Source organism: Chelonia mydas, chromosome 2, assembly GCF_015237465.2.
Source record: "Chelonia mydas isolate rCheMyd1 chromosome 2, rCheMyd1.pri.v2, whole genome shotgun sequence".
Lineage (NCBI taxonomy): Eukaryota > Metazoa > Chordata > Testudines > Cheloniidae > Chelonia > Chelonia mydas.
Genome location: NC_057850.1, coordinates 116,100,356 through 116,114,831, shown reverse-complemented (window position 1 = coordinate 116,114,831; position 14,476 = coordinate 116,100,356). Strand labels below are relative to the sequence as shown.

Sequence of the window (14,476 nt, the reverse complement as noted above, 5' to 3'; positions counted from 1 at the left end):
AACAGGGGCATTGGATAGGGCGTGGAAGTCCCAGGGGGCCTGTCAGGGGGCAGGGGTGTGGCTAGGGGTCGGGACAGGGGGGTTGGATAGTTGGTGGAGTCCCGGGGGATGATTAGGGGGCAGAGGGGGTCTCTGGAGGGGGTGGTCGGATAGGTGTCTGTCTGGGGGCGGAGGTGTGGATAAGGGTCGGGGCAGTCAGGGGACAGGTAGGGGGTAGGGTCCTAGGGAGGCAGTTAGGGGGGTGGGTCCTCAGGAGCCAGGGGACAAGGAGCAGGGCGGGTTGGGAGTTCTGAGGGGGGCAGTCAGGGGGCAGGAAGTGGATGGGGGCAGGGCTCCCTGGGTGCACACCCTATGAAATGTGCTGCGCACGCCTATGCAGCAGGGTGTAGCCACACATGTAGTGTCTGTATGCTACACACTGTCGTAAGCCTAGACATAGCCAAAGACAGACAGACACTTTAGCAAAAACAGCAGGCCAAGCAGGGCTCAGAATCAGTTATGTCAAAACAAACTTCCTTGAATCCCAGACATCAAGCAGTAACATCATATCAGGAGGCAAAAACATCAAGGAAGAAGAACAGTGTATTTACTTGTGCAGCACCATACTAGCCACCGGAGATATCAAGAAAAAAAAATGACTTCAAGGATAGGAAAGGCATCCACAGAATTCACTAAACTCAACATATGGAAATCAAAGATACACAGTACCCAAACACAACTGAGAATTTTCAACTCAAAACGTAATCTCTGTTCTGTAGTGTTTATGGAGCATCCATTCTGTGGCTGCGAAAATTGGAGGTGTATTAAAATGTTACATAGAAAACTAGATGCCTTGAAAATAAGTTCCTAGGAAAGATTCTAGGCATTGGATAGTGAAAATTTATCACCCATGAAGAGATCGGAGTAATTACCAATCAGCAGCTCATTCCTACTAGAATTAGAAGTAAGTATTAGTCATATTTGGGGCACGTACTTGTGACGCATGGCCAGAAAGAGTTAAGCATCCTGCAGGATAAATGACCCAATTTCAACCTTTAGAGACATATTGGAAAAGTATGCAAATGGTAATTAGGGCCCTTCCATGTTAGATAGGCTAAAACTTTGGAATATTACTATAGCTATTGATTCAGAGATCAAAAGGGAATGTTAACATTTAAATGAAGCTTGGGTGAAATAATGTCATTGTCTATATGCGTCTTTAAAGTTTGTGATAAACTTCTTAATGGATAAACATTACCTTATTGTTATCCATGTAGTTAATTACTGGTGATGCTTAGGAAATAGGTCTACTTCAAAGTCTCCATGATTGCCTATTGTTCGCCTAAGGACTCCGAGCTGTCAAGAGAAGGCCTAGAACTGTATAAAAAAAGACCGTGGTCCTGATCCTTTTTATCTCAGATCTGCTTGATGCTTCATGCAGGGGAAGTTTAAGTCATAAGACTGACATCTCTAGTCCCATCTGGATCACCCTGAATATGAACATTGGACTATAACCTATGGACTATTTCTGAAAGAACTCTTTGCAACTACAAAGCTCACCATCTCTACTATGAATCTGATCTCAGAACTGTACTCTTGTCTGTACATATACTGATCTTTTAACCAATACTCACTCTTTTCTTTTTAAATAAATTTTAGTTTAGTTAATAAGAATCGACTGTAAGCATGTATTTGGATCAGATTCATTAACCTGGGAGGTAATGTGTGTGATCCTTTGGGATGGTAGAACTTTCTTATATGATGAATAAGATTTTCAGTAATCCTCATCATATTTTACTTGGGTGTCTGGGTGGAGGCCTGAGGCTGGATTGCTTTAAGGGAACTGTGTTGTTGGCTTATGGGTATCCAGTAAGGTATTATAGAAGCTGTTTTGTGCTGGCTTGGTAAATCTAAGTATTGGAATCTCCACCAGTTTTGGGGATTGTCTGCCCCATTCTTTGGGGTTTACCCTAACTGAGTAACTTCAGTGTGGCTCCCCAGAACCCTAGTCACAGTATTTGAGATGCCAACACACAGACTCCCACATGTAGCTATCAAGTGGAAACCAGCTGATGCGAGGAAACAAGGACACCAAGAGAAACTTGAAGAAGAACGCTTACCATGGGGTGCGGAACAGTCAGTCAAGCTCAACACCATAGAGCAGATGGCAGCACCCGCTAACAACAGAGAGTGATGGAGCAGACTAGTTTCCATCCTGTGAGCCAACATTAGTATAAGAAGGATGTAAGAATAATAATGAAAAGAAGAAGAAATGAACGTAAGGTTCTGACATTGCTACTTTATCATGGTAACATCCATCATGACTTTTCAGTTGTGACTAAGGGCCTGATCCAATGCCTGTTGAAATCAGGGATGTGTCCATCCATTGAATTGATAGGCATTGGAAGAAGACCTATGTTATCCAAAGAATTCTTTAAAGAAAGCACTCACAGATTCGTCCAACCTCATCAACCAACCTGCTTTCTCAGGGTAGGTGTGGAAGACACTTTGTACTGAAAGTAGAAAAAAAACTCTTGTTCTAACAGGCAATCATTCCAGTCACTTTGGTCTTCTGGTACGCAGAAACATTTTTTCAACTTTACAGGACAGAGGTCAGCACAGATCCCCCTACAACTCAGACAACAACAGATAATGTAAATTTGCTGGTTCAGGAATCCTTAACCTAAAGAGAAATTGAACATGTTCCTTTCTCCTTTTGGACCAACTTCATCTCACACAGAAGCATTCTAAAAGTAGGACAAAAAGTTGAATTCCAAGAGATTTCCACTCTCCTTTTCATTCTGTCTTCTATGCCAGTGAATTTATATTACAAAATAAAAGTATCCAGGCATAGAAGCCATTATCCCAGTACCACCTTCAGAGCATCATTCAGGTCTTTTTTTCCAGGTTGTTTGTAGCTCCTACGAAGAAAGGTAGATTCTGTCTCCATTCAGTCAATATCTGAAATGGAAACAAGATTCTGAAAAGAAAATGTTCCATGACTCACTCGAGAAATGGCTCCCTTCTACCATTTTATGCTCCATGCATTTGAAGAATCCTTCCTTTCCTCACAGCTACCTTGTTGACCTGGTAGCATTTTACACCTATTTTTGACTAACTGTACACAAATGCAAATGAATATACAAATTGCAGGGCAGGGACAAATCAAATCCCTAGGTTTTAATTCTTTTCTTCCAACATTCTGCTTTGGTAGTCACCTCCCAAGGCTTGCAGTGCATACTCACATCAATTTATATGGTATTGGGGAACTGGCTGGATTCTTGAATTGTTAATTTCTAGACTTTTTTTTTCTAATTTGGGGTTCTTTTGAAGCTATGCATTTTTTAAAACAAACGGATTGTTTGGGAGCATCACTTGAACTCAACTGAAGCATACTTTCAACCATCTCTCTTCTTTAACTAAGTTTTCTGTATGTGACTAAGATAGATACATAAGATAGGTAACAAAAAGTTTGCTGGAGAAATCAAGGTCATATTGAAGCCCCAGACTGAATCAGGACCTAGAACAGCCTGTTCCTGAATTTCATGACTCAGCTCTTTTTTTCTTGTGGGGGCCCAGTTACGCATGTATGTATTGGTCGGAGAGGTAATATAAGAAGAGGTAATGAGTGACACATTGTGTGATTTGTAGGAACCTAGCACTGTTGGTGGGAAACAAGCATTTTACAGTCAAATTCTTTATTTGTGGATCTTTTCTAATATTTTGTTCAGAGGCCCAGCTTATTAGGAATTACCAGAGAGAAAAATGTTAAAGTAGCAAAAACAGTACAAATATTCTAATTGGGAGATGGAAGCTAATCCAAATGGCTTGATCCTTCTCCCTTGAAGTCAATAGGAGTTTTATGATGGGAGCAGGTTCAGGCCTATCCAATATTGTCAAAATAGTACCTTCTATTTGCTATTATTGAGGAGATCTTTTATCATGGTATAAATAACAAAGGGCTCAATCTTGTGAGGTGCTCTGCATCCTCAACTTCCATTGAAGCTAATGTGAGTTTAGCATCACAGGATTGGGCCCTTAGCCGGTATTCACTTTTCTCATTCTGATTACAAGGATCCATTAACTCGTCTACCCTGGACTCTAATTAACACTTCAGTTCCATTACAAAACTATCATTCCATTACAAAACATACCAAATTGCCACGGAAAACTGATACACAGGTAGGTTTTAAAAGCACACTGTTTGTTTTGCAGCTGCCTGGCATGCTTTGGGGTTGATTCACCATTACACCATGTGAAAATGGAGTAAGTTAACTTCAGTGATACTCGTGGAATTACACTGGTATAAAACTATAGTAACCCTATGATGAATCAGGCCTTTTATCTCTACAACAAGGATGGAAGGACCTAAAAAGGTAGTGCATGAAGTCAGGTTTAGTCACAACCCAAGCTACTATCAATTCAAACTTTCTACGAGTGACAGTCTCATGATAATTTGTTGCTGCTTATAACTCTGTCCTTGCAACATCCTCCAGCTGAGTGCTGTACTATGACCAGAGTAGTCCACATATAGCAGAACAGTTGCAACAAAGCAAAATTTGTAACATGGGTGTGACAAATGGGAGTGCTGGTAAGACTTGACTTTATTGCCCGACCCCAGTCACAAGATGTAACAAAGGTCAATACTCCTGTAAAAATCAATGGCATAAAATTAATAGATTTTTAAAAAGCAAAAAGATAAAATCAAAAGGTCTTGTTTTCCATTACATGTTAAATATACAGCTGGTCCCTGCTGGGCACTGACTGAGGCAGGGGTCCTGTGGGAAAAAATAGCATGTGATCATATAATTAAAGACTATATCATAATGTATACGCACAAGAGGGGCGACATGAGGTTGCACAGGTAGCCTTAATTCTGGCATTCCTAAGTTAGGAGTGCTTGACTTTGCAACTTTAATTCTCTCTTTTAATATTTTTTTATGTGTAATATATATTGAAATTAAGAATAATATAAAAGGGATATAAAGTTGAAGATCTGCTCCCAGGGTGGAAGTAGTCTCCACATTTAATGGGTGCATTATACTGAACTTCTGAGGGGACACTGACCACCTGCAGCAAAACCATCCACCTCAGCACCACAAACCTAAACCCCACCCAATGCAGAAGGGAGACCCTGGGAGTGGGATTTTGAGAGCGAGCCCACCTTGCACTGATCTTGCAGCGGTGGCATCTGTCCCACGGGGCTTGGCCCGGTTCCCCACTCTGGACATTGCAATCTGGCACATAGGGTCACAGCACCACTCAGGTTTGGCCTGGCTGCTCCTTCATCATGGCAGAGCAGTGGCAAGGACAAATTTGAGTGAGTGGCATCGTGACCTGATGCATAGGGTCACTGGGAGAACATCCGGGCCAAACCTGAGCGGCTCTATGACTCCATGCTCTAGGTCACAGTGCCCAAAGTAGGAAGCTAGGCCCAGGCACCATAGTTGCAGGGTAAGTGTGGAGCGAGCTTTCTGTCCAGTCCACTGCCACTCCCTAAGGCCTCCCCTTCTCCCCAGACCAGGAGAAGCATATGCTTTCCTGGCTTTGCACCATTGGTTTCATGATTTCTGTGGGTGCAATTGAACACATGAGATGAAACCTCACTAAAGTTGCCACTGGTCTGCTCCCTACTATGCATCAAAGATTTAAATATACATGCTATCACACTGTCTGCAGTGTTCATAACTGTGAGTGCCAGCCTCAGGGCAGACTGTCGAAAAGCAGAGACCCCAAGCTGGTGGTGTGTTCTGTAATTAGATTTCGCCAGTCCCCCTGCACACTCCAGTTTATCTTGCCACCCAGGCAAGCTGGACTTTGTGATCTTTGGTGTAAGTGACCATTTATCACTAACTATTCAGGTTGCTCCCAGTCCTTAGGGACCACTCACCTACCCCAGGTCAATTTGTACCTCAGCTCTCACACCACACATAGCCAATCCTATAGTAAACTTACTTATTATTAACTAGGAAAAAGAAATGAAAAAGAGTTATTTACAGGTTAAAGCAGGCAACATATATACACCTATGAATGACAGTCTGTGGTTCCAAAAGGTGTCAGATGTGGTAATCGATCAGCAACTAATGTCTTTTAGGGCTAACCCAGGTTGACCTGCGGATCTCTGCTTTTGTTTCGTAGCTCCAGCCCTGTGAGAGACCAAAGAGCAAAGAGATGAAGAATTTTCATGTCAGCTATCTTATTTTCTTCTTCCAGAATTCAAGCTGATAGGACAAGCTTCCTTGCACATAGCACCTTTATAGGTGTGAGAGGGCCATTAGCCCAGTCTTTGTAATGTGATGTTTCACAGTTGCCCACTTAGTTTTGATAGTCCTCCTTGATGGACAGGGGAACCCTTCTCCTGCTTCAGTTCAGAACAAACATGTTTACAGTTATAAAGCAAAACTTACATATTAACTTACAAGCCGTTACAAGCAAGATTAATGCATGCAGCAACTTACATGTGTTTTATAGAAGCTAAACACATCTTTACAAGTCTAACACCTGTCTTGATCAATATTAACATACAGGTGAGCTGGTCTGGGTTTCCAGCTAGGAGTTTATCAGGGCTCAGCTGACACCCACAGCCCTGGCAAGAGCACACACGTGGTCTAGCAGCATCACACAACCAACCAACGTCCAATCTATTTTTTTCTTTTTGTGTCTATTTCTACATATATGTTACACTTGCTGTATAGGTAAACCTTACATAAGCACTAACAAATATCTTAGGGTGCTTTTTTATGAGTGGTGCATAATAAAAGCTAGACCAGCTTCACACACAACTTGTTTTAGTTTTGAGCAGCAAGGAAAGCCCGGCATTTAGTCCATTAAGATTATCAGTTAGCATGATTAGAGCACCCAAAAGCATACTACTTGCATTGCAGACATTCAAAAAAAGACCGCTCCCTTTCCTGACGCGCTCACAGTGTAAGGGCACAGTCCAGCAAATCACTTAAATACATGCTTCAGTGGGACTTCTCCTATGTTTAAGTGCTTTGCTGGATTGGAAGCAGCAAGGGCACAGAGGGCTAAGGCCATTCAATGAGCATTCAGGCCCATGCAGGCAGATCCCACTGCATGATCAGGGTCCAAAAGACAAACATACAGATAATAGGATATACACCAGTTAGAGGATTGTTATTTTTGCTAGTAAATTTCCAACGCGTGGTATTATTAAGTCCAGCTAGTCATCAAATTCAGTCCCATACAGATTGACAAAGCACTTTATTCGGCTTGAGTCCTCAGCTGTGATTCCCTTTTTAAAAGCATTTGTTAGGGGAATACTCACATGGCAAAGAGGTACTATATTAAAAGGGAGGTCATATTAAGGTTCCATTAACCTTGATTGGGTCCTTTCAAAAGGAGATGAAAAAGACAGCAAACTGCTGCTCAAAACAGGAGCTCTCAAGATGAGCTCCTTTGTACTGGAGCAAGTATTTATAGATCACTCAGAAATCCTGAACAGGGCTTGTAAGGCGACTGACAAGCATTTATCTAACCTGGTGTTAGCAAATACCACAGTAAGTTTGCTCTATCCTTTGCCACAGGGAGCTTTGGGTAAGCAGACTGCTGCTGGCAGTTTCTAAAAACTCATGTATATACATATTACACAGTTAATGATTTCTCAGCATAATCCAGATGATCCCTTCTGGAGCTTAACTGGTTAAAAAAAACTCTATTTTCAAAATTTCTGATCAATCCATCAGGAAAATGACAGTAAAATACTTGGGGGATGAACTGTGAATAGATAAATGTGATTTTGATTGTCCTACATCAGAAATCAGATGTCATGAAGAATATACAGGTCTGGGCAAGAGACAGAGTGCTCAAATTAGAGATTTTTTAAATTTATTTAATGTTTTCAAGTACTTATTTTTAAATTCACCTCAGAAAACCTAAATGGCTCACCATAACTCCAGTATCAGCGTAATGCCGACAGACCCCAGTCCTCAGTGGGCCGGATTGAACTGGGGATCTCTGGAGCTTAGTGCTGTAGAGCAGACTCATTTTCTCTCTCTCTTTAAATGGTCTCGGTGCCACTAGATGGGACAGAACACCACACCCAGGAGGTGTGTGGGTTACGTCAAGAAATCAAAGATGAGCCTGAGACAAAGCTTAGATCTAGATCTGAACCTTTGCAAACATTCAGGGTACAGTTGTGTAATTTGGATTCAAATTTTTCATTCGGCCCATTATACAGATAGGAATTGCATTACCGTTTAGTGCAGGCCTGGGTTTAAGGAGCCCCTGTGTGATGACATTAGGCCATATGGGCTGTGTTTAATTAATCTAGGAGTTAAAAAAATCTATGACGGATTACTGGGTTTTGTCTGTGAACTCAAACAATCCTTTTTCATTTACTATAAAAAGGTCCTATCTCTTCTTTAGGATGGGGGACAATATAGGGCTAACTATGAAGGTTAGATCTCATTGCAGATTCAAAGTTCAGGAATGTCTGGATATAGAATTTTGATTTGACCTATTGTAGGAGCAGCAGTGATCTGTATGCTCTGTATGACTATGCTATGTATAACCTGTATGCTCAAAAGGTCTGTTACACTTCCCCCCGCCTTTTGTCTCCTCTCCCTCTTTGAATACCTGTGAAGTGGCTTTCCCCCTCCCCCTCCCTCCTGGAATGCTTGTGGGATGAATGGACTGGTTGAACAGCTGGAAGATCAGAAGAGCTCCCAGGTAGACAAGGTGTCTGGGACTCTAATTAGGCAGCGCTCACACACCCAATGCATGGACACTGTTCGAGGTGGAGTGTGACCAACCAGACCTCGGCCAAGTCACCTCTAGTCACAGGCCATGAGGAGCAGGTCCTTAAAAGGGGAAGGGGCCATGTGCTCAGGAGTGCACTCACAAGCTTGTACCTCCCGTGAAGGCCCTTTGCCCAGACCGCCTGGCCGGTGGTTCGCCGCATTGCATTCCATCGTGCCTCGGAAAGGCTTACCTTACCAAGAAAATTTTGGAACCTCTTCTTGCAGCAAGGATCCCCAGAATCCCCATTACACTGGTAAACATTCCAACTATAATTCCTGTCTTCAGGGGGTGGCTATATAACTTGTCTGTGAACACTGGCCAAGTGTTGAAACTTGCTGTGAAAAGAGACAATAAAATTTGGCAAGAGATTAATCTTCTTGAAATGGTGAATAACCCCCCCCCCCATATTTCAAATATCCAAGATATCTAGTTTTGAAGAAATTAGAGGCCTGATCCTGAATATATAATACAGTAAAACGTTAACAAACATTACTTAACTTTGCCTTAATACAGTTTAAAAACAAACAAACCAACCACACAACAACAACTGTGGCAGTCTGAAACATGGAGTGCAAACTGCTCCTCAGCACCTTGCTCAAGTTATGAAAGCTCAGGGAAAGGAACTGTTTTTAAAAGGGTAAATCAGCAATGCCTTTATATGGGGTTGGGGTTTTTTTTTTTTAAACCAGGTGTGGTGGCTGAGTCATAGGTTTAATTAAGCCTGATGAGATCAACTCAGCCCTTTACTTGTCTGAAATGTAGGTGTTTGGCCTTTTCAGATGAAAACTTCAACACAACAACTTCATAGAACAAATCTTTCCTCCCAATAGCCGTTGTTGTGCTGATATGTGCGGTCTGCGGCTCCTCTCCCCCAGGGTGGCTGCATTTCAATTGGCCCAGTGTACATGCATATCTGTAAAATGCTGGAGGATCCTTTGCGATGAAAGACCTCAAGCAGCTTAACCCGCTCATCTCACAGGAGGCCAATCCCTGCTGCCATTACTTAATTAGCAGGTGGGCCTAAATTTCACTTGCCTCAATGTAAAACATATGTAGGGGCCTCTCAAGCTCCCTCTCTATGCCTAGATTGCCTTCTATCCCCAGATCCCCCAACCTGTCTGCCTTCTACCTGTCTGGGCATGACCCCCTCTTCACCTACTTATGAAGCATCATTAGAAAGACAAGGTGGGTCCAATCTTTTATTGGACCAAGTTCCATTGGAGAGAGACAAGCTTTCAAGCCACAGAGAGCTCTTCTTCAGGTCTAGGAAACATACTCAGAGTGTCACAGCTACGGAGCATGACGACACATACGTAGATCAGGAGGTTGACCCAAGTGCAGATTTCTAATCAGGAGCATGGAAATTCAGTCTTTGCCACTGGCACTGGAGTCAAAAGAAACTGTGACAATCAGGGATGGTGCTCTGGCTCCTTATTTAGTCAATGTACATACACCAGAGCACCACTTCCCCTGTTGGGCCAGTTAACGTGATTTGGAGGATGTTATGGTGTATCTAAGGTTCTCCAACCTAGTACAGTGTAGGTATCATTTGTTGTATGCATATTTTCCTGGGTGACTTCATCACCAAGACGAGACAAGGTCAATTGGTTGACATAGTTGGAGATCATGGATTAGAATGTAGGAATAAAAGAGCACACAGACTGATTGAATGTGCAAGCAGGAATGATCCAGTTGCCAAAAATACATGATTTCAGCATCACCTGAGACATTTATATACATGGCAAAACCCTGGAGATGAACCAAGACACACTATAAAGGAATCATATAGATTATATTTTAATATCAAAAAGGTTTTGTAATGCAGTTTTAGATGCCAGAATGCTCCCAGCGGCAGACTGCAATAGTGATCATAATTAGCTTGCTGTGAAACAGACTAAACCTTAAAAATTACCTAATCTAAAAGGCAAAGAAACCTACAGATTACTGTAGATGGACTCAGACATTAACAAAAGCGGTTGACTTTTGAAATGCATTCCATGCAATAGCTTGATGTCTCCTACAAATGCAACCGTAAAGATACTTCAAGGAAAATTGGGGGGAAAATTAAGACAGCAGAACATATCGACAGCACATCGGTATTGGGAGAGAAAGGATGTTAAGCAATCATGGATGACTGATGACATTGTAAATATAATAAATGCAATAAGAGAAGGCAAAAATAGAAATGAGGAATATTGAAAGTTACACAAACAAATTCAAGAAGCATGCAAAAAGGCAAAAGAAAAATGTCTAGAAAAAAGATGCAATGAAATCAAAGAATATAAAGTAAGACACAACCACAAAGATGTTCGTTGCACTGTTAAAAAAACAAACAAACCCACAATGAGACAAAGAAAGAAGTCAAGGAAAGGAATGAGCTGTATTAAAACTAAAATTGGCAGAGTATGCTGTGAAACCAACAGCATCATGGAAAAATGGATGGAATATGTGAAGGAACTTTGATTATCCTGAAAAATTGAAAGATAGTCATCAGAAAAGGAGAAAAAAAGGCATAGCATATTGCAGTGTCAGAACTAGAAAGAGTTCTAAAAGATAAACAAGGTAAAGCAGCTGGGCAGGATGGCATTATAGTTGCAATGCTACAATCCCTGAATGAAGAGTCAAAAAATTTTCTGCTAAAACTTTCAATCAGATATAGACATAAGGAGAACTTCAAGAAGTCAATCTTCATTTCTTTACCAAAGGTTAATAATGCTAGTGAATGTGAAGAACATTAAAACCAGAAGCCTGATAAGCAACACATTCAAAGTTTTGTTGAAAATCACCTGCACAGGGATACATCAACATCTCTAGACAAGAATGAGCAGAAGTCAGTTGGGTTTCCACCAAAGATTAGGAATAGGAAGGCAATTTTTGCTCAGAGGATATTATGTAAATGTGCAATAGAAATGTAAAGGGAAATTTATATGTGCTTTGTGGATTTTTCAGAAGACATTTAATAAAAATCCAACCTGACAAGACGATATATATTCCTGAAGAATGTAGTATTGACTTCCAAGACCTATAATTAATAAAAATCCTGTGTTGTGGCACCTCCTGCTGGCCATCTTGGGGATTAGCACTCTCAGCTCATGCGCTGTCTCCTGGTGGTGCCTCTCCAGTCATTGTCTCCACCTGCAGACCGTTCTCAGTCCAAGTCCTGCAGTGTCCTCTTCATGACTCTACCCGCCAGCCATACCACCATCCATGTTTTCCCCCTTCTGGGGGTGGGGGAGTATCTCCCAGTTCTACAGTCCAGCCACTTCCCCAGCGGTGAGTGGGAAGGATGGGACCCAGGCCCACCCATTAGTCTGGGTCCCGACCCAGGGACCCTGTAGCTAGCAGCCTCCTGCTGCCTCTCCTTAACTTCTCCACCAGTACGGCTTCAATTCCCTGGGCCACTTCCCCACAGCCCCAGCATCTTCGCCCTCTTCCCAGGGCCTCCAGCAGCCAGCCAGGAGCTCCCTCTTGCTCCCCCAGTCCCTGCTAGCAACTGCTCTGTCCAAGGTGCTACCCCCCTGCAGCCTGCTAGAAACATAGTGCTCTCTCCTTGGGCTCCCTGGAGCAATTGACCCTGTTCTGCCCTGCAGCTCCCTTTTAAGTGAGCCCGCTGGGCCCTGATTGGCTGCCCCCTGCACAGCCTTCCTATGCTGTTTTTAGCCCCTTCCTTGGCAGTGTGGGGTGAATACCCCATCATAGGGACAGAAACCAGCAGTCTGAATGAACAATTAGTTGAGTATTGCAGCATCAAGAAAGGCTGCAACCTTGCTGTACACCTATCTCTACAACTATTCAATATAGAGATAGAAGGTATAATAAGGGCAAGTTTAGAAGACACCAGTTAGGGTATACAGATCAATGGCATATACATGAACAGCATAAGATATGCCAACGACCTACTTTGCATCACTTTGACAAGGGAAGAACATATTTGTGTGGTGAACAATGCCAGCAAGAAATATGGAATGATGATTAACATTAGGAAGACAAAAAGTATGATAATAAGTAAACACAGGTGGGCACCACCTATATCTTGAAAGTCAAGTAGTGAAACTGGTGAATAGTTTCCCCTATTTTGGGAGTCCAACAACATCAGATGGAATATGTGATGAAAAAATCAAGAGAAGGAGACAGCTTGCAAAATACGCTTTCAACAACTTCCAAAGTCTTCTGTGTTGCCAAAAGTTAAAGCTACACATCTGCATTAGACTGCTGACATGATACCTGTGGTTACCCAGAGCTGACTTAGAGCATCTGAGTGTTGGTGTTACAGAAGAATGTTAACAATTAGCTAGATAGCCAAAACTAAGAAACAATGAGCAGAGCCCTGCATGGATACAAAAATGTGGAACCGTATCCGAGCCACATCCAGCAATATCAACCCGTGATCCGACAGCTGTCTTTTACCGGTATTCGCATCAGCAAGCCATCTCACAAGGGTTAGTGATGGGGGGCAGGGAAGGGAACAAGTGCAGGCAGGGTCTTGCAGGGAAGAGGCAGCACAAGGGTGGGGCCTGGGGGTAAAGGGCAGCGGGGGGCGGGGTCTCAAGGGGAAGGGGCAGTGTGGAGGGGGGCTGTGGGGAAAGGGTATTACATTGCGTGCTGCTCCCGGGGGCTCATGAGCGACAACACACGGCAGCAGCAGTGTGTGTTGCATCACAGTGGGGTGGAGCAGCGGGACTCCTCCCACTCCAATCCCTCTGGCCAGGGGTAGACCCTGCAGCCCAGGAGCTGGCAGGCTGAGTGGTGGGGATGCTGGACAGAAAGTGATGTGGTGAGCAGGTGCTGGACAGCCCTGACTCTAAACTGCCTCCCAGCCACTGGCTGCTGGCACCAACCCCCAAGCACACTAAGCCCCTCGGGCTGCCCAATCCGGATGCTGCAGGCCAGGAGCCGCTGGTGAGTAGAGCCCTGCACAGTTGTATCTACATCCGATCCACTATCCACAAAAATAGTCCATGGATATTCACGGATTTGCGGGGCTTTATCAATGAGGTGATGACAAGGATAAATTTAAAAAAAGAACAATTACTTGAGACCCTAGTGTGATGTTCCCCTGGTGTTATTCAGACCGGTGATCTGCTACTCCAATCCTTGACTCTGGGAGCCAGCCTTACCCTGCTCTGCTGTGAGAACCCCCACTCCTGGACTGTTCACACACAGCCTCTGGCATGTAAGCTGCTCCTTGGATTGTGCAACTGAATGACACTAGCCAATATCTCTGGTCCCAAACACAAGCCTAGGAAGCTCCGTCTTGCAGTGTCCTTTGCAGTGTCCAGTTATGCCAACTGGACGCTGCAAACTTATATGAGTTCATCAATTTAACAAAGAAATTGGTATGCACCAGGCTTGTTATCCAAAAGGGAGTCTCCAACATGCTTCAAACCAAATGCACTGCTTCAGGTAGAACAAACAAACATATTAACTACAAACAGATTTTAAGTGATTATAAGTCAAAGCACAAGTCAGATTTGGTCAAATGAAATAAAAGCAAAACACATTCTAAGCTGATCTTAACACTCTCCGTGCCCTTATAAACTTCGATGCTTCTCACCACAGGCTGGCTGGTTGCCCTTCAGCCAGGCTCTTCCCTTTGATCAGTGCTTCAGTTGCTTGGTGATGATGTCTGTAGATGGAGGTGGAAGAGAGAGGAAGAGCATGGCAAACATCCTTTTATCATGTTCTTTATTCTCTCTTGACTTTGCACTCCCCTTCAGGGTCAGGTGAACATTAC

At 43.1% G+C, this 14,476-nt stretch overlaps 1 long non-coding RNA gene across 1 annotated transcript in view; it reads right to left on the bottom strand.

The window, feature by feature from the left end:
- Positions 1-14,476, bottom strand: part of LOC122464558 — a 44,018-nt gene that overhangs the window by 12,966 nt on the left and 16,576 nt on the right. The window contains exon 2 of the long non-coding RNA XR_006288720.1: positions 8,933-9,077. This is a non-coding gene — a long non-coding RNA (uncharacterized LOC122464558). The remainder of the gene's footprint in view (positions 1-8,932; positions 9,078-14,476) is intronic.